Source organism: Anas platyrhynchos, chromosome 5, assembly GCF_047663525.1.
Source record: "Anas platyrhynchos isolate ZD024472 breed Pekin duck chromosome 5, IASCAAS_PekinDuck_T2T, whole genome shotgun sequence".
NCBI lineage: Eukaryota > Metazoa > Chordata > Aves > Anseriformes > Anatidae > Anas > Anas platyrhynchos.
Window position 1 is genome coordinate 59,177,678 of NC_092591.1, and position 26,260 is coordinate 59,203,937.

General features: G+C 39.4%; 1 protein-coding gene across 3 annotated transcripts in view; it reads left to right on the forward strand.

Annotated features, from left to right (window-relative positions):
* Positions 1–26,260, forward strand: part of SPON1 (spondin 1) — a 427,336-nt gene that overhangs the window by 30,662 nt on the left and 370,414 nt on the right. For 2 of the 3 annotated variants that reach the window (XM_072039262.1, XM_072039264.1), the window contains exon 3: positions 7,441–7,605. The gene's annotated coding sequence lies outside the window, so the exon portion shown is untranslated. Of the gene's footprint in view, positions 1–2,870; positions 2,942–7,440; positions 7,606–26,260 lie in introns of those variants that run through there. The other variant, XM_072039263.1, reaches the window with a different exon arrangement.

Here is a 26,260-nt window from a genome sequence, read left to right on the forward strand (position 1 = left end):
AGTCCCTTACTAATAAATAAGAAAACGATCACACGGGAGACTAAAATAGAAATGCATAAGCTAGAAAATGATACTTGGAAAGGAAAAGTGATGGGTTGGTATTTTTTTCCTCATCAAGTTGGAAATTACACAAAAATTTCCAGCCTACCAAACCAAAAATCCCAACAAGTTCAGAAACCTAAAAACCTGAAAAGCTGCAATTATTCAGGAAAGGCATCTCCAGCTTTCAGCAGAAATCTAATAATTCTTGTCACTTTTCTGTGGAAGATGGTTTTTCAAAATAAAAGAAAGCAGGCAAACAGAAAACAGCAAAAGAAGCTTTAGCCTTCATCTTCAGCTGTCTTTTATCACCAGGTTGTGTTAGGACAGTTGACAGGGAACAAAGGAAGATTGGGGGATGTAATTCTGTCTTGGACAATCAGGGTGCTGCACTGACCCATCCGTTCATGTGTCCTCCTCCTGGGAGCCACAACTGGTGGCCATGTCCCCAGTCTTCCACTCAGGTTCCTCAGACCCTGCTTCCCCAGACCTAAATGATAGCTGAGAGGACTTGCAGTTTAATTCTTCAGAGGGTAAATGTGAGAAAGAAAGAGATTTACAAGCAGATTGTGTCGATTTATGAACGCTCTTGCCCTTTCTTTAAAAGATAAGACAGGATGAATTCAAATCAAGTTGCAAAACACAATGAATGCTCCTCTCTAGCTGATCTCTTGGGAGGAGCCCACTGCATTAGGATGACCGGGTTTCCTCTTGCCTCATTAAGATTCTTCATTTCCCTCATCACGCTGGCACATTCTGTAGCTAAGGTCAGGTTCGTTGAGCAGGTCACAATCATTTTCTGCTACAGTGCTATTTTCTTCTCCATCATGGAAACTTCCAGCATGGCAAAAGCAGGCTGAAAATAGACCCTCACTGCCCTGCAAAAGTATGTTCACATTCTTCCGTCCCTGTTCAAAACAGCTAGTGCTTTATCTCGTCTCTGTCAGTTCTTCTGTTGTCCTCTCTGCCTCGGTAGCTTGCTATTGATAATCTGCCTCTGCCCTGATTGCATTTCTTGGTCTCTCTGCTTGCTACCCGCCTCCTCTTCCAGAAGATAAAAAGCTCGTGTCTTCCAGTCCCAGTCATCTCCCCAGGGGATGATCTGAAGACTAAACATTTTCATCCTTGCAGTGATTTTCGTAGGAACTTTTTTATTCCAATATATTGATAGAAGTAAGATGCCTATAAAATTCCAGATGAAAAAATTTCTTGCCTCAATAGGCGAGCATTTCAAATATAAAACAAGGACACGCAGTTTAATGTGGTTAGGTTGTTCTTTACCCATGCTTCTAAAATTATAAGGGGATGATAATTAATTCTGCAGAATCCGATCCTTCATGGTTTGTTTTCCTGCCCCCCGTGCACTTTCAGTAACATGGCAAAGAACTACTAAAAGGAAATAAAATAAAATTCATTGGAATACTGACCTGCAGGGGACCTTACATCTAAGTCGATACGTTGCATGGTTTCTTCGCAGGTGATTTTTAGTGTTTCTGAGTTTACTTAAATGAAAACCTGCAAAAGGCAATAGCAACAAACTTATACCACAATTCTTAGCATGGAAGGCTAGAGACCTATGCTATTACTCTGATTCTGCATTTCTGCATACCCAAGTAACACTTCCTGCTTTTGGAAGTAGATTGATCTTTAATCACTAGCAGTGCAAAGAAATACATTAGAAGAATCTAGACTAAAAATATTCCAGTTCTGCAGTCCTGTGAGCTTAGACTCTGCAGTAAAAGTAGACAAATAAATAAAATCATCAGACGTCAGTTCCAGTGGAGTTTGCCATGCTAGCACTAGTGATGGCCTCAGAGTAACCATAGCGTAGGCTGCGCTACGGCATCCCTTCCCATACTGCTTAACCCAGGGCTCTTGCTCTGACCTTCAGGGGTCATCCTTGTTGCTAAAACAAGGAACTATTTGTCGATGGCCGTGCCTGTTCGGAATCTGTTGAAGACTAAGGCTGTTAACCTGTGAACATCTTAAAAGTTCCTGTGGATGCTAAGTTACTGAGGAAGCCAAAATCCCCAGTCTCAAAACAGGGTCTGGTGCTGTTTCAAGTTAAAGACTGACTGAGTGTGAGCACTTGTGTGGACCCAGATCCGAGATTGTACTAAGGAGCTGGTCAGGAGGTGTGTTTCATGTGTCCACTCCTCATCCAAATTAAAAATGCAGGTGCACCCTCTGAGCCCTGTTTGTATTGTGATAATCCTTCTGAGAGGCTGTAGCCTGTGGAAAATCAGTAGTGCACGATGTGAAGATACCTCACTAATCGTTATCCAGATTACAGAACAGAGTAACTGCTGCTGCAGTGTGTTTTGTTCAGTTGTGCCTAGGCTGAAGATAGCCTTATCTCCAGAAAGGATATTTTTCAACTTCTGTTGAAAGTGTTGAAACAAAGGTTTCTGAGTTAGCCAGGACACTTTTGGATAAGATTCTTACCGGTGATATAGAAAAAGAACCTGGAACTGTTCATTGAGCCTATGCAGCTAGGCTGGCCAGACTCTTTACTTTGCTGTATCTAGTGATCTTGGGACTTCGGCTGAGGACTTGTTTTCCTTCAGTTTATACAAGCATCACTCGGGACAGTATTTTATCCTGGTCATGGTAACTTGGATGCAAAGTGACATCCCACTGGGTTGCTCCCCTCACCAATGCCACTGCAGGTGCCCCCAGGTGATCAAGTTGGCTCACAGCTGTACTCAGTGTCAGTAGTAATTATAAGGGTTAACGTGATGAGTTTCACTTGTGATATTGGTAAGTATCTATTGTTGCTGCCCTTGGCAGTAAATTTCCCTTGTATAAATTCCTCGGTGTACAGCTTTGTGGTACCAGTCACAACCATGGTAGGGAAGGGAGCAGCTGTATGAGGAATAGTCGGAGAGGAAGGCAGAGGAAGGTGGGTAAATTCTCTTCACATGTGAAATAAAGTACATAGTGACTGTTCACTGGAAGGGTATAAAGAATCTGCATAGCCGGGATTTTCACCCTCTAATGTTTCAAGATTGTGGAAAATACGGTTTGTTTCACCAATGCTCATCACTGAGTAGTGGCACCAGCTGGGTAATACCAAAGTTCATATAAAAATGTATTTTCTGTTGTCTCAGTTTAGGCATTGATGGCAAAAGCATTCTCTGCTGCACAGTAATCCTGAATGCTTTTCCTGTTTCATTTGCCATTTTAAAAGTAATAAGCAGAAGGTGGTGGGTGAAATGTCTCTTTCCCTCCTGCTTTTATGAACAGAGCAGGAAGGTGAGATGAATTGAAGTCAGATGTGAGAAGTCTTTTCAACCTCAATTTGCCACCCAAGAATGATATCATTTGAACACAATAAATAATGTACGTGAATGTGCAATGGTGAGGGAGAGAATCAGCAATTTAAATGAGTTAATTCACACGAGGTGAGACATGCAAAATTAAAAAGGCTGTTCTGCTGTTGTAGTTCGACAGAAATGTGTACAATCCCTCAGATGTATGAGGTTCTAGGAATTAACATTACTCCTGGAAAGGGGATTTAAAAATTATTCCATTGAACTCATCTTGTCATATTACCATTTAGTGCAAAATACTGTAGAACTTATTGTATGTGGTATGGTTTTTTTTTAGCTTTACATGACCTCTGTGTGTTATGTGCCTGTCTGTCTCAATTCCTATCTCCTTTTGGGCTCCTTCCTTTCCCTCCTTTTCTTCAGCTCCCTGGTGCTCTCCAGCATGACTTTTCAGCCTTTTGCCATCCCCTTCATCTTTGTACCAAGTATCCAGGTTTCTCTCAAGCTGCTGAAATTGATTTATAGCGGGAAAGATAAGAGAAGTGGACAAGAAATATTTTCAAATGACACTTGAAGATAAGAAAGGAACCTCCCCCTTCCTAAGATAATGGGGTTTTGGCAGTGCTGGCAAACTGCAATGTGTATTTAGCTCTTGCTAGGGACATTCTGCAGAAAGGACATGCATGGGAAGCTTTCTGTTGGCACCATGAACTCTTTTAATGTAAAGATAAGAAAAGTGAAGTCAGTCTGCAAAATTTAGTCTTTCATCCATCTGAGTACATGCAATTTCTATGAAAATGGCATTCTCTCTAGAATGGAAATAAGGCAGGCGTTGGGTTTACATACAGATCTTGAATTAAGCTGTCATTAGCAGAGAGATCTGCTTTTAACGCGCGTGCATGCACCCAGGAATTGCAGCTAACCGTAGTCTGTTCAGCACCTTTAAAATACCATCCCCAAACAGAGATATTATTGGAAAGATTATAAATAGAAACTCTGTGAGAAAAGCAGAGGAAAGGACTCGATATCCTCTCATTTTCTTTCCCACTCTTATTTTTTAAATTTTGTGATTAAGTTCTGTTAAGCTGTCACCGAGCAGTGACCGATTACTTGCAATTTAGCATGTTCAAGCTCCCCTCTCAGCCATCCTGGTGCATATAAATTGCTATCAATAGCTTCTTTTAATTTTCAAGCTAAGCAAGCGGCGGATACAAAAGGACCTTGCACATGCTTCAATTCAAGTGCCAATTATGCCTCTCTTGGGTGACGTTGAGCAGAGGTAGGGGAATTGCAACCGGGTCCCTCCGTTCACCGGCAGCTGGGCTTGTGTGCTCATCTCTCTTTTTGGCAGCTGGAGGAGCTGTAATGGCAGGGCTGGCCCCAGCAGGCAGAGACCCAATGCTGCAGGTTTCTCTTGGCAGGATGGAGTTCATTTATCTTTATGTTTCAGCTCTTGTTTCTGGGAGCTAGCGTACTTTCCCAAGAGTGGGAATAGTAAAGAGATGTTTTCAGTCCCAGTTTGGCTGTAATTTCAGCTTTCTATAAAACAAGGTTTTCCAAGGTCTCACACGATGTGTCCCATTCTCCCCACATCCCCTTTTATTTTCTTATTTTTAAGAACAGCCCAGATGTTTTCAAAGGCATAACCTTCTGCCTATGCGTCTGCAGCCCAAGCATTGTAATAATGAGACAATGCAATACAGCCAGGGTTATAATGGGTTCCTAAAACCATTTCACTCAGAACCAAATGAAAGAGAAGAAAATATTACCCTCCCATGCTGTCTACCCTGCAAAAAAGAAAAAGATGCTTTCTGCTTTGTATTTGCATAGTTGCATGGCAGTCAGGGCTGGAGGCTTCAGAGCTCAGCTCTGCTGGACATGAGCACAGAAAATAGATGTTAGTCCCCTGAAAGGTTTGTTGGGAAATGTAATTCAAGCTATATGTGTTAGACTTTTTCCCCTAAGTAGAATTTATTTCTGCTTGCATATAATTTTAAAAACTGATTTGCAACCAAGTGCTCAACTTAAAGTTATGCTTTTTTCTCCTTTTTTTTTTTTTTTTTTTTTTTTTAAGAGAATCTCGGGTTATATGGCTTTAGATGTATTTATCCAGATGTATTTATTTGATTTGTTCATTACGCTGGGAAGTTTTTTCCCTATAATTTTAATTACTTGGCATTCATCCAACTATATGCATGTGAACTTAAATGCATTTTAATCATAAAAATGATTTAATAAAATAGAAATAGTTACCAAAAAAAACCACCTTATTTTTCACTTAAACTACATTTAGTCAACAAAGTATATTAACCAAAGCTAGTGAATGAAATGTTTACGATCAGTGTTACTGTCTGCTTAATATTGAAAGATGAAAACTACTTTAACGGGCAAATTCCCACTTAAGCTTGGAAAAGCAAGACGAAGGTGCTTTAACAGTAAATTTTATTTTTAGATGTGTAATTGTCTTAACATCTGAACCAAACCCAGAGGTTTTCAAAAATGTGTATGTCTTGCTTTGTATTCATATTTGTTGCTTCCCAGTGAATTTCTGACTCTTAATGAATACCAGCACCTGCTGGCTCAATTGAACACAAAATCAAGGAAAGATTTTGTAAAACATCAGTACCATGTTACTTTTTAGTTTATTTAAAACTTAGAAAGAATTAAGTTGAATTTCCAATGAACTGTATTAAGAAACACTATAATAAAACGGATATAGAAATGTAGGGCGTTACAACCTGATTGAGGTTGAAAATGACAAGGCAGAATAAGCAGACATTTCTTCAGCTGGAGACTTATGCTATGTTTTGTGAAGTCATTTTACCAAACCCCTTGCTACAGCACATAGTGCAGTATGAGTTCCCTATCTGCAATTCACTGCAAAACAGATCTCCGCGGTTATTAGTAGAGTTAACAGTACATATTTTAACTCTTATATTTATGTAGGTTATTTGTTTACATAGGTGATACATTTTAGAAGTGTAGTTCTAGTGAAGAAAATTAATTTTCAAGAATGTAAAATGTATTTTGATGATCCCATGGCCAACCATAGAATTTTCTCCAAATCGTTAGCATGTGTTTTTTTTCACCATACTAATGTTAAATGTGGGTAAAAAATAAATCTTGCAAACTGAAACTGTACTATTTCACTGTTGTATTTGCTGATCATGGCCAAGAATAGTTTTGTTTTTAAAAGCACTATGTATATTTAATTTTTTTTTGCCTCTTTGGTACTTCATTTTGCTGAAATACCTAGTGGATGAAGTAGCTCAGTCTTTGTGGTAGCACTTTTGGAGTCTTGGTCCTGAGGTTCCTGACTTGATTCTGCTAGTGAAAAGTAGACTATGTAATCCACTTATTTTACATGTGGAACCTCAAAAATAAATAAATAAAATCAGTTAAGAGTTTTAGTATATTACTTAGTGATTTAGGGTAAAGACATTTCTGCATGCTCTGCTCTAGCCACTTGCATGTAGAAAAGCATACAGGCTTAATGTCAAATAATTTTGTTTGGCTTAAAATTGTCAAGCTGCTACAGAGTCCGTGAATGGGAAGTGCTTTGTAAGTATAAAATGTGTTGGTGGATTTTAGTGAGTCCTTGTGCTCAGGGGAGTCCTACGAGAGACACTTCTGTCATGTGTGCTGTAGAATGAACACCATACTCCTCCAAAGTGGTAGTAGCTAAAGAACAAGAGACATATCAAGGACAGCCATTGCTGTCAATTTAACTATGCAACAATGAATGCAGCCTGTTCTATGCCTTAATTTCTGAGATGTGGCAGGTTGAAGTTCACTGTATTGGTCAATTTTTAGTCGTGGCAAAAGATATATGGGGGAAATGTAAATTGTTGTATTATTGCTATTGTAAAGCCGTGTGCAAGGGGAACAGAAGATCTCTTAGCTATAGTATTACATAAACCATATAGTCTAAACTGCTTCAAAAACAAAGTTCACTATATTTATGCTTAAAAACACAGCGGATGTGTTGTAATGAAAACAAATTCTATGGCACAGATGATTACAAGTCACATTTGTGATTGTTTCCTTTGTTCTGTGTGTAAGTGATAGTTTCCGAACCTAAAAAGATGTCAACAGTGAAAACAAACTGTTCTTCTGTTCCCAATTGCAGGTGCAGTGAGGAATAATGAAGCTCAAAAAGAAGTACTGAATTACGAACTTGCCTTGCCCTTCCTTTCCCTATCCGCACCAGCTGGCTGCCACCTGATGTGACCTTCCTTCTCGTCCTCTGCTGATGTCCAGCTTCACCGTGGAGCAGCATTGTCGACAAGAAAAGGTCAGTCCTTTCCTTTCCAAGGCTGTGTCATTTCTGCCTTGCTCGGTGTCACTGTGTCTGGGCTCACAACTGTGCCTCTGGAAGCCCAGCCAGGATGTGCGCTCCTGCACAGTGTGACTCTCTGCTGTGCAGGTGCACAACTTCACAGAAAACTAATGAAAGATGAGAGAATTTCAGTATTTCCAGAAGGCTGGCTAAGTCCTCAGAGTTTTTACTCGTGTAACTGTACTTCATTTCAATTATTTCTCAGTCATTAGCATGCAAACCTTAGCATTTTTGGGTAACATTTGATTTCTAATGAAGGAAGCAAAGGAAGTGGCTGCTACAATAAAATTATTTCAGTGGGGCCTAGAAATATTACTGTGAAATTTTACTTGCTCAGACACAGGATTTTTTTCTAGCACTTTCCTATGATTATGATGCTAATGAAAATGGAAGCTGTTACATCTATCTGTCAAAAAATATGACTCTCTTTGGAAAGACAGCATTGAGAATTGTGCTCGTCTGTCATAACCTTAGGAGAAACATTCAGCTGTCTGGCAGCAAGCAAGCAGCTTGATACCCTCGCCTTGTTAGGGACCGAGTCTGGGGCAAGAGCTATAACTGGAAAATGTGAAATTGGTTTTCATCTAGGTTTCATTTTTGCAGCTGTACAAAGACCCAAAAGTAGGTGCCAGCGTCCTTATTTATCCTATTCATTTAGGTTGTTAACTTCCATGTTTTCCTAAAAGATTTTCAGACTGCCTATCAGTGTTGACAAATTCAGAACAGTAATGCTGGATGTTTAAAGTCACATTCTGAATATTACCATTGTCGCAGGCAAGAGCTGTGTTATATTGCTACAATTTGCCTTTTGTTGTGAAACTTCTCACCAAGGGAGGATTCTGCCTCTGCATCCAGTCCCTTCACGTCTCCTGCCTTACCTTTGACTGCTCTGTTGCCAAGGCAACTCTGCCATGCAGCGTCAGTCCCGCTTCCTTCCATTGCTTTATTGCTATTCCTATAACTAAGCACATCAAATAAATTAAACTTGTCAATCACACCTAAAAAAAGATATTGAAGATGTTCTATGTCCATTTGCGATATCACAGCAAATTCAGCCAAAGCAGCAGTTCTAAACTAATCCCTGCTCTCATTTCTTGGTCCTCATTACTTAGAGCAGATGAACTGAGCCTGGTGAGAAATGTTTGGTGACTGGAAATAATACCTTCTTCTGGGTATTAAAAATGATACTGCTGTTACTCTCTTCACTAGCAAAAAAATCCTTTTTTTTTGTATTTATTCCTAATCGCAGAAGTAAATATTTTCAGCAATTTTTCAGTCTTTTGTGCTGAAGCTGTCATGTAAAAAAAGAGTTACTTTCCTTAGGTGTCTGGGCCCTAATTTTGAAGACCAGATCTGGAACAAGAAAGTTTTGCTCTATCTATTTTCCTGTAGAGATTAATTTTATTTTGTAAGGTGTCTGTCAAATTCTGTAAACATTATTCCAGTCTAAAAGTCCATAGAAAAGAAAACGAACAATTATCCTTTCAGGGAGCTGTCTAGCAAATAGCAGGTCAGTGAATGTGGCTGACATATAACAGTTAAATATTGAGACATTTTGCATACACCAACCAGGAAATGCCAAAAATAACAAATGTGTTATTTTTCCAAGACATTGTTGCAGATAATTACTTGAAGCCATTTTATATATATGAAATTGCTCAGTGAAGCATTTATTTGACTTTTTGTTATACTTTATAAAGTAAGGAAAATGAAAACAGATTTTACAAACATCACTCTTTTTCTAAAATGAATACAGTTTTAGAAAAATGTGAGCTACTCCAAATTATATTTACTACTATAACCCTCATAGCTGGAGGCTTTTGGTATATTGTTTGTAATTTCCAATCTGAGGCTCTGCTGAACAAGATGTAATTTACTATAAGTCCATGTAACTCATGGGAGGTGATACAAGGAATTCCAATATTCCCATCAACCCTAAATTGCTTTGAAACAATATTATTTGTTTCCATTTTCTTCTGGAGAAAAATAAAACCCTTAAGCAGATTTTTCCCTCATGCAAGCAAAGTCTACTGGTTTCCAAAGTAAGCTTAATGTGTTTCTGGTATGATTTCAAAATAAAAACAAATATAAGTGATTTTAGGATTCAATAAGCGTCAAAACCCGTGTTCTTATAGAATAGTGTTGCTTTTGCTTGAAGTGGTTTGGAAGCACTGCTGCTTCGTTTGCATTCCAGCGTTCAGGCAATGAAACTGGGTGCTTACTTCCGATACAGTAAACTAACAAATGTATTTCAAGTTTCTTGAAAATAACACCTAAATTAAATTTTTGACCATGAGGACTTTGCAAGCGATCATTTTAAAATTCAGCCCCTAGTGGAATTCAGCCATCCCCTGCCTTTCAGATTACAAAACCTTTCCCCAGGTCTGAAATGCCTATTGGTAGGCTTTGGAGATGCTTGCACCGGTAATTATTTTGATTTCTATTTTGTTAGCAATTACTAAGATGCAGGTGGGCAGAATATATTTTCTGGACAGTTAAGCATACTGTCTGCTCCACTAGGGACAAATGCAGCTATCAGAATACATCCTGAGTAATCAGTTTATGTAAGAGAATGACTCTTTAACACAGGTAATTGAGATTTTCCTTTTATAGGCTGGGCAGAATAGTGAAGTCAGCTCTGACTGCTACTAAACCAGCAGGAGTGCAGCAGCTCTTACAGATGCTGAATTTCTCCCCTGCAGAGGACTTTTTATTCCTTTTTTTTTTCCTTTCTCCTTTCACTGGAGTTTTGTATGGGCTCAGTAAACCTTGAGCTAAGTGGAAGATGCCCGTTTGGGTCTCTCAATCCATCCGGGGCCAGGGATGTGGAGGCAGGGCAAAATGTGAGCTGATGCTCTAAACTGATACAAATCTAACGTTGCAGTAAAGATTGTTCCTCTGACACCATAAAGTACAACTTCAAGCACAGGTTTTGATACACTCATTTTGATTGCTCCTATTCTGAACAAGGCTGACAGAACCATGTTAACTGTGAAATGCTAAAAGTAGAACAGACACCAGTGTATAACCTTCCCTTCCCCAGGGAACTTTTGTCTTTTGGGCACTGAAATCCTCAACTAAAATGCTGCATTATTATCAATTGGTGACAATGAATAATATTTCTACTGATCTCCAGACCCTCTGCAAGCCCTGAAGCAGGGATTATGCATTCTATTCAGTGCCACAGAAAGTTATTCTAAAATCAGCTATTTTCTTTTATCAAAGGAGGTGATAAGAAATACAATAAGCTGTGATAGAGCCACTATCATAATAAGAAACCATGTTCCTGAAACCCTACTTTAAACCAAAAATCTTCCCCCTAAACTAAAACAATTAATAAAGTCTGTGGAAATAAATGACAACTCTGCAAGCTCTCATGATGCTCATGGGAAAAGGAATTTAGGTTTCCTGGAGCTCAGAGCACATATAAAAACAATTCAAGGCAATAAATGAGAAGGTATGGGCAGAAGTTTCAAGACAAGTTATATCTGAGCATCTCCAGGCTCCCTTGCGTAATGGGTATCTCAGCAATAGCAGCAGGTAGAAGTTTCCCATCTCTGCATTGCTAGCGTGATTAGGTACATTAAGGATAAAAGAAAGAATACAGTTTCTTCCTGTTATCTCTCCTGGTTTTGTTGCCTTTAAGGGAAAGCAAGCCCTGTATGTAGGGAACCTGGAGGAAACTTAGTAACCTAAACTGACCCTGACAGATCATTGGGTAAGGATGCTGAAGGTCATTCCATTTGGTCCTGACAACAGGACCAAAGGGTTTTTGACTCACAGAATACTCATGGGTACATTATAGAAATTATTTACCTTACCCTAGGAGCTATTTGAAAAGCTGCATAAATCTGTGATGTAAAAAGTAGTATTGGTTTTATTGCAGTTTTGTCTTATTTTTTGTAAATCTGTCTTTGGGATTAATCTGTCTTTAACTTTTATCCAGCACTAAGGCTGAACCATAGAAATCTGTCAATCTGCAGAATACTCCATTCCTATGTGTGTGACCCATTAAAACGTGGCACTGAATCATTCATGCAACACTGCAAATAATGTAAGAATATGCAGAAGCCATTTCTATCATATAAAATTTATGAAACAGTGGCAGTGTGCAGACACATGTATGTGAATGTAGCTGTTAAATGTACTGTTAAACAGCGCTGTTGATCTCTGACACAGCTTTGGCTTCATCCTCCCAGACAACTCCTGGGTGTATTTTGAGAGTTACCATGAGTGTCCCCAACAGGCACATCAGATGTGGCCAACTCAGTGCTGGAGACTTACTAATTTCTGGTTGGACTATTCCATGGGAGTTGGCCCCAGTGCTAGAGAACAGCTCAGAGTGTTCTTTATTAATTAGTACAGATATATCTAAAGAGCAACTGGGGCTGTTTTGGGGACTCTATGTTACTAGGTGCTTTTTCTGGAAGAAGCATCTTCCTGTGAGTAGTGTTTGTCAGGTAACTCTCTCACACATAACGAAGTCCTGGAGGAAACACCAGAGTACAACAAGGTCCTGAGGGACAATTTAAAAATGAATTGATGAAAGATATGGTTTTACGTACTTTAATGATTACTTTTACTGACGTTCAAATTATGACCCAAGTTGATGCACTCTTGATGCATCATGGGCAAATCTGAATCAAGTTCTTGACACAGATAGTGATCTAAAAAAACTTCATAGTTTTGCATGGCTTTGTCCATTTCTTGTTTTTCCACATGTTTTTGTTCTGTTTTGAAGAAATCCTTATAGCTGTTCTGTGTGCCTGTAACCCCCCATCTGTTCTGGCAGAAGCTCTATGCAGTCCCCTGTGTGTTATGGTCATGGCCCCTGCCCGTTGTAAGAAGGAAACCATTTTTCGTGGGAGATTCTGTAGTTAAGTTTTCAGTCTGTGTATGTATTTCTTTTTGCATCACACATTACTAGAACTGCTGAGGAATTATTTTATATGAAGCTTATTTCATCAGAAATTGGAATTATTGAAAACAGAACTTTTCTTGGGAATGCTTCTGTTATAGAGAAAAAAATTAAAAAAAAAAAAAGATAGATCAGATTTTGAGGTCATAAAGAAAACAGACAGAAGAGAAGTAGAAGGCCCTCCTTGAAAAAAGTGTAGTCTGACACCTAAAACATTTTACTTGTGATGTAGGAAAACGGCACTGTGAAGACTTGAATCAGGTCACCCACAGCCACGTACAAAATGTCCTTTTGCTTGTAAAGGAATAGTAGATCTTTTCCCTTTTCTCTTCTGGTCTCCCCTCCCCTCTCTTCTCCCTTTTTTTTTTTTTTTTTTTTTTTTTTTTTTTTGTGCATGAATATTTTAGGTTTCTGTTTCATTTGAGTGATGACAGAAAAGTTTCTGAAATTTCAAGAAGTTTCTTGGTAGGGCAAAGCAGTTTTTTAAAGCTTTAATCATTACACAATCTGGTAAAGGCATTGCAGCTCAAGGATCTCTCTCTGCAGGAGGTGTAAAGTACTTTTTTAATCAGGTTTAGAATAGAAGATTGTTACACTCTGTGCAAACTCATGCTTTTCACAGCCAAGAAAACAGTCTTACTATTAAGATAACAACTAATAGCCCCTTTTATGTTACCTTGAGGTACTTGCAATGTGTCTGACATCTGTCCTAGTAGCGGTGAGACTATGTTCTTTCATATTTATCCTACACCATTAGTTGTAATGGGTGCTTTGAAGGTCTTTGTGTTTGATGCAGTCACATGCAGTCCACAGCACTCATGATTAAAATAGGTGCAGATGATAATTAGCTGCATTACCAGAGTCTAATATTTAGGCTAATACCTTTAGCATGCACTCCATAGCACTCAAGTCCTCCTTGGGAAGTGATCTGAGTCTTCGTTCATCTGGTGTGTGTTATCCCAAAATACGGCAACGCTAGTATGGTAGATGCTGAAGGCTTGAGAGCCAGTAAAAGTAGGTAATTACGTTAATTTAATAACTTTCTAAGGAGCTGTACCCATAAGTAAAACGACTGTTGGAAACTTAGAGTGAGCAGCTGCTAGTGTCTTGCAGATTTCTGCTTTGTACTCAAATCTTTCTTTCAGGTAGATCACAATAAACCATACACTAAAATGTATTCTCTGTTTAAGATGGTATAGGTGGACTTACCATGATAACAATGAAAGCAATCTATTTTAGGAAAACGTGAAACAAAGACAAAATTCTTTTGTTTGGCTTGTTACGGGAATTATTTCAATTTCTGTTTGTTTCTTTATTAGCTGGGAAAAATTTCCAATTTCCATTTTTTGCCACAATGAGACAAAGACAGAAAAAAAGCTCCAGGACAGTTGTTGTCTGGGACAGCTACCGACTGGCAAAGAACTTTAAGGAATGCCTCACCTGGACACATGTATACTAATAACAAATGTAAGAGTATTTGTTATTTGTGCATGTGTACATAAGTGTACATTAATATACACTCTTACCTTATTCTGTTGACATGAGTAAATGACATAAAAAGTAATATCTTACTTATATTAATTTTGAAGACTTTTTCAGGGGGATCTACTCTTCCAGGGGGATGTTTGCAGAAAATTGTTGTTTTGTTTTTCTGTTCCTCCCTCAAAGTTAGCCACAAGTTGACTATTTAGTTAGTGTGACTAAGAAAAATCTGCCGAGAGCTCTCTGAGGAGCTGGAGCCCTGTTGTGCCCTGTCCCAAACCCACAATACCTCCTTTGAAGATTACATCATGACAAGAGATGTCCAAGACAAGTTCATGCCTGCCAAAACTGCTACCTTTGAATGCACAGACAAATTACTCAATAATGCTCTTTGGCCTGTTGCTAGCTAGTGCTCTCTGTGAATTTATACCTTGGTATATGTGATTTTCTTTCTCTGTACTTTGCCCCTATTCCCTATTGCATGTGCTGAAGCTGATGAACACGATGTGTTATGGCAGGTGCACAGCTGTCTATGGGGGAAAGGTTTTTGCTGTAAGGATTTGGGAGGATGAGGTGAGGAGAAAAATCCCATACTCTTGTGCAGCAGAGACTGACTAGGCTGCAATCCAAAGCCAACCTGATAATTGCTGTGCCAAAATAAACACACTGGAAAAGAAATAAAAATATTAGAGGACTACAGGCTGTGACCTTGGCATCTACCTTGTTATCTATCTATAACAAGGTAAACTACAGAGAATGCCTTCTTTTAGCAAGGGATTTAATAAGTACTGTTTTGGAGATTTACTAAAGGTGATCCTTACTGGATCCTTTGGATCCTTACTGGAGCTAAAGAGTGTTGAAGGGACAATTCTGATTCAGTTCTGCGTTCGGGACGTATTGCAGTTTCTACAGTCTACAAGGATGCATCTATGCAAGGACTATCTTGTTCATGTTATCGGTCTTGATACAGAGAGCATGTGTTGGAAATGTAGCTGAGGTCTGAGATGAAATCAGTGCAGAGTCACTGAGGGGTTACCCTCCCTTAGGTTTCACTGAGATTTAGGCACCTGGATTATGACACAAATGTTTAGAATTGCTCCAGTTTCATTAACAGAAAAATTGCAAATGAGTTTAGTTAAACCAGTGGAGAAAACTGAGTTTAGTTTAAATGAGATTTATCCTGAGTTAGTCTTATTCATGAGGAATTTAAACTTAGCTATGCCTTCTTAGGCAAAACTAACACCAGTGTTTTAGAAATTGATTTACAGTGAAATCTGACTGTAAACCAGAACTGAAAATTTATATGCTTCTGATGTTTTAAACTTCTTGCTAAGAACAATAAGGAAATAAGGATGCAAACTTCTTAGTAATGAGTAGAAGAGACTTCTAGTCTTAAGCGTTATAAAAATTTGTAATATAGACCGTGCTTAAATAGCTAGAGATATTCTTAGCTCAGCTTTTTTTTTTTTGCTTTTGTTTTTTGAGGGGGATAGCAAACAAACACTTTGTTTCCACTTTCCAAAGTGAGGTGACTGTATGTTTTTTCTTATGATGCCAACTTGTGAGAATGATTTTCAGAGATGCTAAATCAACTGTAATTTCTATGGGCTTTAGCAGAAGTGGCAGTAATGAGGCATCTTTGCAAATTAAACTCGTACCTTCAGCACTATGATCAGTAAGGCACCATGCAGAGGTTATAAAATTTGAATGGGATAGTATCTAATTTTTCATAATCAGTCTTCAAAACTGTACTGGTGCATCGGGTTATTCTTTCCCAGGAGCAGGATTTTGCATTTCCTGTTGTTGAACTTGATGAGGTTCCTGCTGGCCCATTTATCCCAAGGTGCCTCTGAAAGGCAGCGCTCCTGGGTGGCCTGTCAGCTGCTCCTGCCCATTTTGGATCCTCTGGGAGCTTTCAGTCCAGCCCCAGCTGCCCATTTGTCTGGTACATACACATCAGTTTGTCAGTGAGGGGCCGCTGCTCAGTGACACTCACTGCTCTCATTGGGCTCGCCAATGCTGTAGAAATAAGAGGGGAAAAAAAAGTAGTAGAGCTTTTTCATGTCAGCTTTGGCTGTCCTGCAGAGGGTGACACGTAATATAGAGCCAGTTCTTCACCTCAGGCTGAAGGAGTTCAGTGTTCAGAAAAAGTAATTCCTTTTTATTGTCATTTTGTAATTTCATCCCATTAATAGTGTTTTTGCGGAAAAAGAATGTTTCCTTCTTTAGGTTATTAGCTTTCAGACAGTTTTCTGTCTTTGAAAGAGGACACTGCTGTGGCAAAATAGTACTTCGGGGGTTTAAGCCCATTTTGTAATTTTGTAATATTGGGTTAGGATTGTAGAAAGACAGATTATTGTTTGAATAATCTTAAATTTTTAGAGGAGGTGCAAGCTTGCATGTAAACAGATTGAGATTAAAATAGGGGAACCCAAGATCTTTTTAGATATTCGCTCCATAGGATGGCGTTTTGCACCAACATGTGAAAAATGCCGAGAAGGAAATGAGCACTGCTTCAGAAACAAAAGGCTCAAGATCCCAGAATTCATGAAATTATTTAGTTCTATCCACAAGGTAAGGGTTGACAAAATAAGCTACTGAAACTTACAGAGCGATATTTTAACTTGAAGCATAAGCTCTTCAGTTGGTTGTATGCTCACAGCCTGACACAGGTAGGGGTTGCAAATAAGAACAGCTGTATTTTGTTTACTCTAGTTTCTCAAATTATATCTAACCTTGCACTTTTTTTGCCATGATAATATCTGCCATACTGCATCTTTTTGGTTTTACTAAAAAAAGGTCTTTATTGTGATATGCAGTACAACTTGGTGTGGATTATTTGTGTCATAGGCAGCTTTGGCTCGGACCATTTCTCAAGGTTTACTGTCTTGATACTAAATACAGTGCAGTAATTTTAATGGATTTTAGGTTGAGTTGCTGCTTATTTTGAGCTTAACCCATTTGTCAGTTGTGTAAAACGTTACCAGATGTTAGCTGCCAAGGCTGATTTTTTCTTCAGCAAGTGTTTGTGCATTCAGTGAATCAAAATCTTGTGGGGAAATAGCAGATCATGTATTTATCGGCTGCATCAGAATGAGTGGCTGAAAGGAGGGAATGAGTGGCAAATAAAATGCATGCTGACAATCATAGTTTTTTCATTTCATGTATGCAGAAAATCATAGTGTTTTCATTTCACAGCTCCAGTTTAGCTGTGCCAGCTTTATGTTCCTACTGTTTTTGAGTGAATTATGCATAAAGCATACTGAGGAAAGCGAGGACTTTTGACACAATTCTGAAGGACAATGAAGGGTGAGGAGGCATTCCCGCACCAAATATTGTGATGCAAAGAACTCCCAATTACTCTCTTTCAAAACTAATTTCTCCTAAATCTGTCACCAAGGAATTATGTCCAAACATGTGCTTTGGGCTCTACATGGGGTCTTGGCAAAAGATGGCTATCCTATAAGAATTTCATTTCAATTTCTAGTATCTTGAAACATGTTGGAATCCAAGCCTATCCTTGTACTACCTTGCAAGGAATGTCCTTCTCTCCTCTGTTTATTTAGTGTTGTTCCAAAGTGTGTGTTACTGCAGAAATACTGAAAGTCTTTATTACCCAGTGCATTGGTCTCGTGGTTGTGCTGCACTGCTGCTGTGGTGCTCAAGCTTCTTGTTTAGGGTCTCAAATGACACAGAACCCTTTTGAAGTCCAGTCTGATTTGGGATTCCCGTGTCCTTGTCAAAGCGCACCCTGGATAATGGTATTAAGTTGGTTATTACATGAATGTTCCCTTGTTTTATTTTCTGATGAATACAGTGTAATATCTAGTAATCTCTCTCAGTGCTGGGGGACAATAATTTTCCCCTCTGCTTGTCTGCCACGTATGACCTGAAACATCCTCAGGATTATACTGCACATTAAGGTCTAACTTTCATAGTCTCGTCTCTGTTGGGCAGTTCTGAATTAAATAATTCAGCATATAATTGAAAATCAAAATCATCATCTTCCCACATTTTATCCTACTTTCCAAACTTGAAGGAGAGTCTCAGTGAGCTCCTGTGTTGCACAATCAGTGAGCCTTGATAGCTTTTAATGAGCCCTGTGAGTGGCAGCACTGGCTGAAACCTTTCCTTGGTGGTGACTGCAGCAGTGCTGTTAGGGGGCTTGGCCTACACCAGTAGCTGCTGGGATGAGACTGGTAAAATGTTGAAAATAGCAGATCATGTGGATAACTCTTATTGCCAGGTTTTGTTGTGCTCAGCTGCTGCTGTGGAAGCTGTCTAATGGGAAATCTTTATGCAATATTGGAAAAAACTCTCATGAATGTACCATAGTGAAAGGTTCCTTATGCCCGCCCAAGAAAAGCAGGCAAAGAAACCTTTAAGACCTTTACATTGTTCAGGAGCGGGACAAAAAATATGAAGAAACTGTGATGAAAGGTTTCAAGTTCCTTACACAGCCTGTGTGGTAGCTACTGGGATTTTGGTATGGGCTGCAGGAGATCCCACTGTAATATACCAGGTCAAATCCTGCACGTGCTACTTGATCAAAACTTCCTTTGATTGGTGGCTGCGTTTATTGAACAGGACTAAGCATTAGGATGCACACATGGATATGATTTACTGACACAGGTACCCGGGCAGAAGTCGGAAGCTGCCTGTGCGGTCAGGCTGCTCTGCTGGGCCGTGTTAGCACGGCTGCCTCCAGAGGCTCTGGCTTTGTAGCCAGGCAGAGCGATTTACACTTAGAGCTGGAGAATCAGCGTGTCAAATAAGCTTCTTGTACTTCATAAACCTAATTGAAAACCTTCCCAAAACGTGCTTTATTGTGTGCTTTCTGATTTCTTAGATTTTAGTTCTGCACTGGACTGTACCTGTTACCTGCTTAGGGTTTTTCTAAAGCTCACTCTCATCTGAAGAGTTCTTCAGGTTTTGAACTTGAATGAGCAAAGGCATGGACCCGTTTGGACCAGCAAATAGATTTTTAAATGGCCATCTCAAAACCTCAGTGGCTGCTATTCTTCCCTAAAATTGAGGGAATGCTTGTGAATACGGTGCAAAAAACAGCAATGGGGGAGTTAAATACCTGCTCTTTAGGCCTCTTAAATTTATGTATATGCAACCTTTTCCCTTTGCTATGAATTTCTGATGTCTCTCTAATTGCATAGAAGAGGCAGAATATTTTCTGCTCTAATCTTAGCAAGTGCATCCTGATGAAGTCGATTAGACTCTGTTTCTCAATAATGCTAATGTTCTTTCTGTTTTACTCTTTGCCATGAACTGCAGACACTGTAGTGAAGGATACTAAAATCAGACACGTCAGTTGAACCTTGCATTCAGAATCTCTGGTGACTCTCCTTAAAATTCCAGGTATTTTCTCCATAGGCTTTAGTGAATTGCTACACGAAAATGAATGTCCCTGGTTTCAATATACTTTTGATTGAGAAATGTGGTATTCATTGCATTAGCACTGCTTAACTTCATATTTCTAGGCTCGATGCCATTGGCTGACTAGTGTATTCTAAGGTTAAAAACATGAAACATTATTCATTTTTGCTATTTCATTTTTATTCATTTTTGCTAATATAAGCATTACTTCTCAATGGCAAAAAGGACATAAAAGAATCACCTTTTATCCCCAATATTTAGAAGTTCAGGCTTTTAAAGTAAGATATATGGTTATCAAAGGTGAAAACTGTTTGACTTTTTTTTTGCATGAGACATCTAAAACATTCAGTGCCAGAAATGCTATCCGGTGGAAACATCAAAGGGAGCAGGGCTCATTAGGAGAGCTCTCCTGACTTTGACACATGCCTCCAACATGCTGAGGAACTTTCAGAGCAATATGTGGGGATTTATCATCGTGACTCCCAGAAATGTCAGCGAGAGCTGTGCAGTTAAATCACTGCAAACCATTTTGAATGTCCCCGGCGTATTTAAGGAAGTTTAATTGGGATGGATATACAGCTACAGCAAACATTTGGAGAATGCTTTCCCTCAGACACTTTGTGACACTGCTTTCTTTTTTCCTTATATCAACCATCTCTGACGCCAGATCTATCAAAGGCAGCTGTTAAGTGCCCTGGTGCTAAGAGCAGGTATGCTGATGTACTTGGCAGTCTATGGCAGGGGATTAGATATGTAAGGAGGTCTCTTTGAAAAGAATTACAATCCATTATTACTACTGCTATATTTCGAGTTCTACTAAGGAAATAGTGAAAGTGATGTTTAGTTTGGATAAAGTATTCCAAACCGTATTGCCTTGTAAGGTGCCTATCTGGGCTTTATTATGTTAGGTTCTGAGCACATCGCTCTTTTTCATAACACACTTATCAGGTAGTCATGGCATCTCCATTTTAAAGACAAAAAAAGCAATGAATAAAAGGAATAAAGATGATGTTTTTTAAAAAGGCACTGTTTCTTATTCACAAGTGCTTTAGCAGAGCTTAGTGATAGATTTGCTAACCAAATCCCAACAATTTAAGACCAATGAAACGAGCAGTATAGACAGCTTGCTCTGAATAGAGAAACTGAACTTCATGTTCTCTGCTATGCAATTCTGTAGCTTCTCCTTGACTCATCACGTCTGACCTGGAGAAGGGAACTGAAGCAAAGACAGTGTTGGCCTGAGGAGATGCAATGCAAATAGGAATGGCACTAGGCACTGCGTTACAGGAGAGGGATGGTTTCATAAGTGCTACTTAATGAGTAGTGAAATCCATTATGAACATATCTTTTTCTTTTCTGATTTCCCTTTTAGCTTTTGTTTCCTTAATGGGTTAGAGTGCTCCGAGCTGAAGCATAAATATTTGTTTTAGATGAAATGTTTCATTTGATACAAGTCAAGTTTTTAGTTGTAAGCCGTCGTGCCCCCCGCCAGTGTGTTGGCTTAGGTTAATGTCTCATGAGAACTGAGGCACGTAGGAACTGAACTATGAAAAATCAATATTGGTAAAGCTATATTGCAAGTCAATGAGTCAGTAATACAGAAAAACTAATTATCTAACTAAATCACATCTGAAAATGGGAACCTGGAGAATTTCTGAAGGGATAACAGATTTTGGAGCTCAAACTGATGAACTTCAATAGAGTGACACTGATCTCTGCCGCACCTCGCTCTTATATACTCCCTGGTCCTGGGAGTTAAAAGCCACAAGTGTCCATGAGAAACACAGGAGAATTTGGTGCACAGGAATGAGATTGAGAGCAGAGAACAGGCCTGCTGGAGGAATTGTCTACTTGGAGCTAGAAAATGCTGGAAGCAGGATGTGTCTGACACATGATTCAATGATCTCACAACACCAAGTAGCCCTTGGTGTTGTAACAATTTACTGGGGTGCAGACTGAAATTGGCTCCAACATTTTAGTCCCTCCGCTTGGGTAAGGGGGAGAATGACACTTGAATGACACTAAAACTGAAGATGTGAGAAGGTTTTGATGAAACTGCTGATGCCCAGTTTTACCTGTTTGTAAGCAGCTGTAGCACTTGGCAGGATGTGAAATGCTGAAGGCTCCAAGGATTTTAAATGCTCAAAAATTAGAGGGAGGCTGAGATGTTGTGTTCTTGGCCTATCCTGTGAAGTTTTGCCACTGTGCTGTCATTCTCTATGCGTGCCAGCTAGGTCAACCTAGAAGACTTAAATGTGTGCCTGATGTGAGGATTTTAAATTGAAGTCTGTGTTAGGTTTCACAGTTGTGTTGTCTCTGTGCAAGCACAGCAGTAGAAATTTAAGAGCCTTCGTGATTTGATCAACCAAAATGATGAACCTTCAGGCATTAGTATGGTTAGATGAGGACTTTTATATGGTGTTCTTGGATTCAGGCTTCTAATCTGCAGTTCAGATTGAATTTGGGTACTTTGATGATTTATAGCTCTTACCCTTGTTCCTATTGAAAAACACAATGTCTTTTTTTGCTTTTTTTAAATTACCCTGAGACTCCATAGGCCCTGTCCAGGATTGCACAGTAAATTCAGATCTAGGTCCCATGCTGAGACAGAGTAATGGATCTTGTAGGTCTTGTGCTCCAGTTTCAGGATTGTGAAACAATTATATGCATGTATGCTGTCTCTGAAATGGCTCAAAATTAGTGGCTGTTGAGAGTTTGAACGTATATCCAAAAACTAAGACATTTTGGGAGATATCCTAGAATGACCAATAAGTGAGCTTGAGAAAAATATACTGGGATATTCTTTCAGACAGTTCTCCCGGAGACAGTCATTGAATAATAAGTCTCTGGGTTTGACTTAGCACAGCAGCAACTGGAGAAGACTTTTTGGCATTTCAGCTGTCAGCTTCAAGAAGTGACTGTGAACTGGAGGAATGCTAATGGTATAACAGAATGCCCCTGCCAGCTTTTTTTCCTACGCCTTTTTGGCCTGTAGTAACGCCACTCATGGATCGACTTTGCCACAAATGCACAAATAAATGGTTCTCTTCACTATAATATGCTTCTAAAAAAGCCTACTGCTCAGCAGCAAATTAAATCTGGCTTTGACTATTAATTTGAATAGTGCTTGTCCGTGACGTGACACGAGGCTTCACTTGGATAAAAAAGAGCAAGCTAAAGCTTCTTCTCAATAAGTCTGCAGGCAATGTAGAGCTGGGAGGAGTTACTGCTGCACCAGTTGGGTTTGCTGCCTTTCAGAGGGCCCTCAACAGGTTGGAGAAATGGCCCAGCAGGAACCTTGTGAAGTTCAGCAAAGGCAAGTTTCTGGGCAACATCCTTTAGCTGACCCAGGTTCAGCAGGGATGTTGGACGAGATGACCTCCAGAGGTCCCTTGTAACCTCAGCTATCCTGTGAGTCTGTGAGAAATGGTATGCAGACTGTGCTGGAGGTGCCATACAGTGTGATGACAGGAAAATGAGTGTGAGGTTTGCTCAGAGTGAGGTAATTCATTGACTTCAGGAGTGCTGAAGTAGCATCCAGATGTTACCGTGGGAACCCGAAGGTTCTCCTGGGAATAATTGTGACAAATGTGTGGTATTAGCAACATAAAGCTGCACATTTTGGTATATTTATGGGTATCAAAAGCGGTCTGTATTATTATTATTAATAATTCTGTGGCTTTAAATAACTCTTATTTATATTTCTTAATTAATTAGGAGTCCTATTTTTCTTCACACATCCTGTTGAGGAGGGGTAGGCCAGAATAATAGCTGGAATAAAGTTATTGTTCAGAGCTGGCCACTCTACGAAGTCTTTATCTGCAAAAGAGCTTCTCCCTTTTGAACACGTTACTGGAGTACCCTCATGTTGCAGTTTGTACACTTTGGATATTCCACCAAACAGGTTATTTTGGCTTGTGTCCAACAAAAATTTCTCCACAATTTTTCTTGTCTAACTAGAAGTCTATTCCTAGATTTCTGGTTTAAAAACACCCCAAGCTGTCCCTTAGTAAATCTATGCAATTACATTGATAACTTGAGCTCTGCTTGGGTGAAAGCTGTTCAGTATACACAAGGGCATCATTAGTCTGAAAAATGGTTGCTCACCTGCTGGATTCAGACTTCCCATGTGTTTTTCTACTTAAAACAATCAGCTCTTCTGCCAAACTTTGTAAATGTCAGCGGTTTTCATGGAGCTCGCTTTTCTTTGTTTCTGGGAAGATGACGGGATTCACTTTCTAAGAGCCAAAGAGAATGTAATCATCTTCCAGTGCTACCAGGCTGCTTCCAGGTCTCTGTAGATCCTCTAACTGTAACTACAGGAGGCAGTGAAAACTCACTTTCAGCCCAAGAGAGTGGCAAGATTTTCCTGACAGAGTAATTTCAAGAAGTGAGTATTAACCTGGTTGCAGTCCTTAAGCCACATGCTTGCTATAGGCAATTTGCACACAGCAGTAACTACTTGGGATGCCTTGTGAAATCACTAGTGCCTCCAGACACGGGGAGGATTCTGCAGGGACACAGCACCAGGCGCAACCTGTCAGGCTTTCTGCAGCTGCATACTTCCAAGACACCCTGGAACCACCAGGCTGCCCGAGGAAAGTTTCCTAGGAAACTGGAGATGCCAGTCCACACAGCTGCTGTGGCTTTCAGCAGGTAGCTAGTGGGAGCTGAGGTCTTGATATTGTTATCATATTATGTGGCTTCAGATGCTGTTCCAGACACAGCTGTCACACAGAGGAAACGTGCTTGGAGTTTCATCTCTGGCATTTTAACAGCTCTTGCTTCTATATCACACTCTGTAGGTCGTAAGGGAGCTATGAAATCATACCTTAAGTGTAAAATTTGCAGCTTAGTGTATCTCTTGAAAGATGTTGAAATCTGGACAGTGTTTGGCCAGCTGTTAATTCAGCCTGGAGCTTTCCGAATCCATTTGGAAACAGGTAATTCCTGTGTTCCTTTGCTGGACCAATTTGTTCTTGTGCATGTGCAACAGCCTGCTGCAGCTGTTGCTAGAACAGAAATAAAATATATTCAAGACCTCAGGTGGATTAGTCTTTGGCTATAGAATCATAGCAGGGTTTGGGCCGAAAGGGACCTTAAAGCTCATCCAGTTCCAAGCCCCCTGCCAAGGACACCTCCCACTAGACCAGGTTGCCAAGGTCGCATCTGACCTTGAACACCTCCAGGGCTGGGGCATCCACAGCTTGTCTGGGCAACCTGTTCCAGGGCATCACCACCCGTGGCATGAAGAATTTATTCTTATCATTTAGTGTTATTTGGAACAAATATGTGGTATTAGAAGGTGAAAAACAATTAAAATCAAAGGAATACATTCTCTTTTTTTTTTTTTTAAACACTGAATTTTGTTTTGATATATGTGTGCTGATTCTCTTCTGTTTTGCCAGATGGGAGGATGTTTCTCGAGATAAATTCAACTGCCTATTAAAAAAAAAAAATCTTAATCCAACTCATTGTTTCTGTGGTGCTGCTTGTATCCATAACAGTTATTGAATGTGGCCAGCTGTCAAGATACGAGACTGTTCTCTGTTCTCAGGAAGATTCAGTTTACTTTCTTAGTCTTGCAGTTATAATCAGGACTCAGAATCAGTCAGTAGATCAGACAGAAGGTCCCTCTATCCATAAGCAAAAGAAGTGATGTAGCTCATACCAGTCTCTAAGTGACATTGTATAATTTTGATGAAATTTCTGTGTTCTTATTGCTTCAGTTGCTTATACATGCTGTAAAATAACCAGTCGTTTCTGAAATCTGCCTATATCTCACCAAGCTGAAGCATACCAGGGTTTGTAAATACTGGAAATATTTACGGAAAATATTGACCTGAGAGAAGGCAAATGAGAAGAAGAGTTATAGAAAATTGCATTATCAGAGATGCATGCATGGAGGAAAAACTCTTCATTTAACAAACCTTTTTATTGCTGCTTCTTACTACATGCTTAGTGAAAAGTTTCATAAACAAATCATCATATTGTTTCCAACAATCATACCTTTGAGTTGTGCTGACCCATCTCCCATGTTGTGCTGAACAATCCCGTCCCTTGGAGTGTTTTCTACACGCCTTTTATTGCCTGCAGGGTACCCAAGGAGCCTTCCACAGATGCAAAGAAAAACATTTCAGAAAGTGCAAGAACAAAACGGGAAAGAAAATACTAAATGTAAGCTGTTATGTGCAAGCTGTTCGTACACATACAGAGTTGAAAAGTCTATTTTTGTAGAACTACTGCAATGAGTTTATTAGCTTTATGAAGTGGTTTTTTTAAGCTTTGTGTGATGACCATTGCATCTGTTTTTATCTTTAAACTGCCAGTAATATTGTTCTGTTTGATATGCTGTCATATTACAAATGTTCCTAATCATCTCTTCGGAGGGAATTTTAACTCAGTCTGCTTCAGCTATTAAAATGAGGGTTCAAAAAGAAGCATCAAGGCCAGGGTCCGTTTAAAAAAAATATGCTTGCCCATATGGCATAGTTAGTAATATATATATATATAGTTATGACTGGTGGAGCAATAGATGTTTAAACTTAAGTATACTTAGCTAAAACAATCCCTTTTGTTGTGAAGAACACTGTTCTTCTAAAACTGTCTTGCATTGGTGCATTCTACAATGAAATATGATAGAAATTGGGTAAAAAGCTATTAAGTCAATCCAGGACATCATTCCACTGAGGCAGTATTGTTTGCTGCATTGAAGTTTTTAGCTCTAATTGGAGCTAGTTTTCAATTTCCCATACAATGGGGTTTCAGCTGCATCCCTTGGGAGATTATTTCACAGTACAATAACTCTGCTGAGATGTTTTG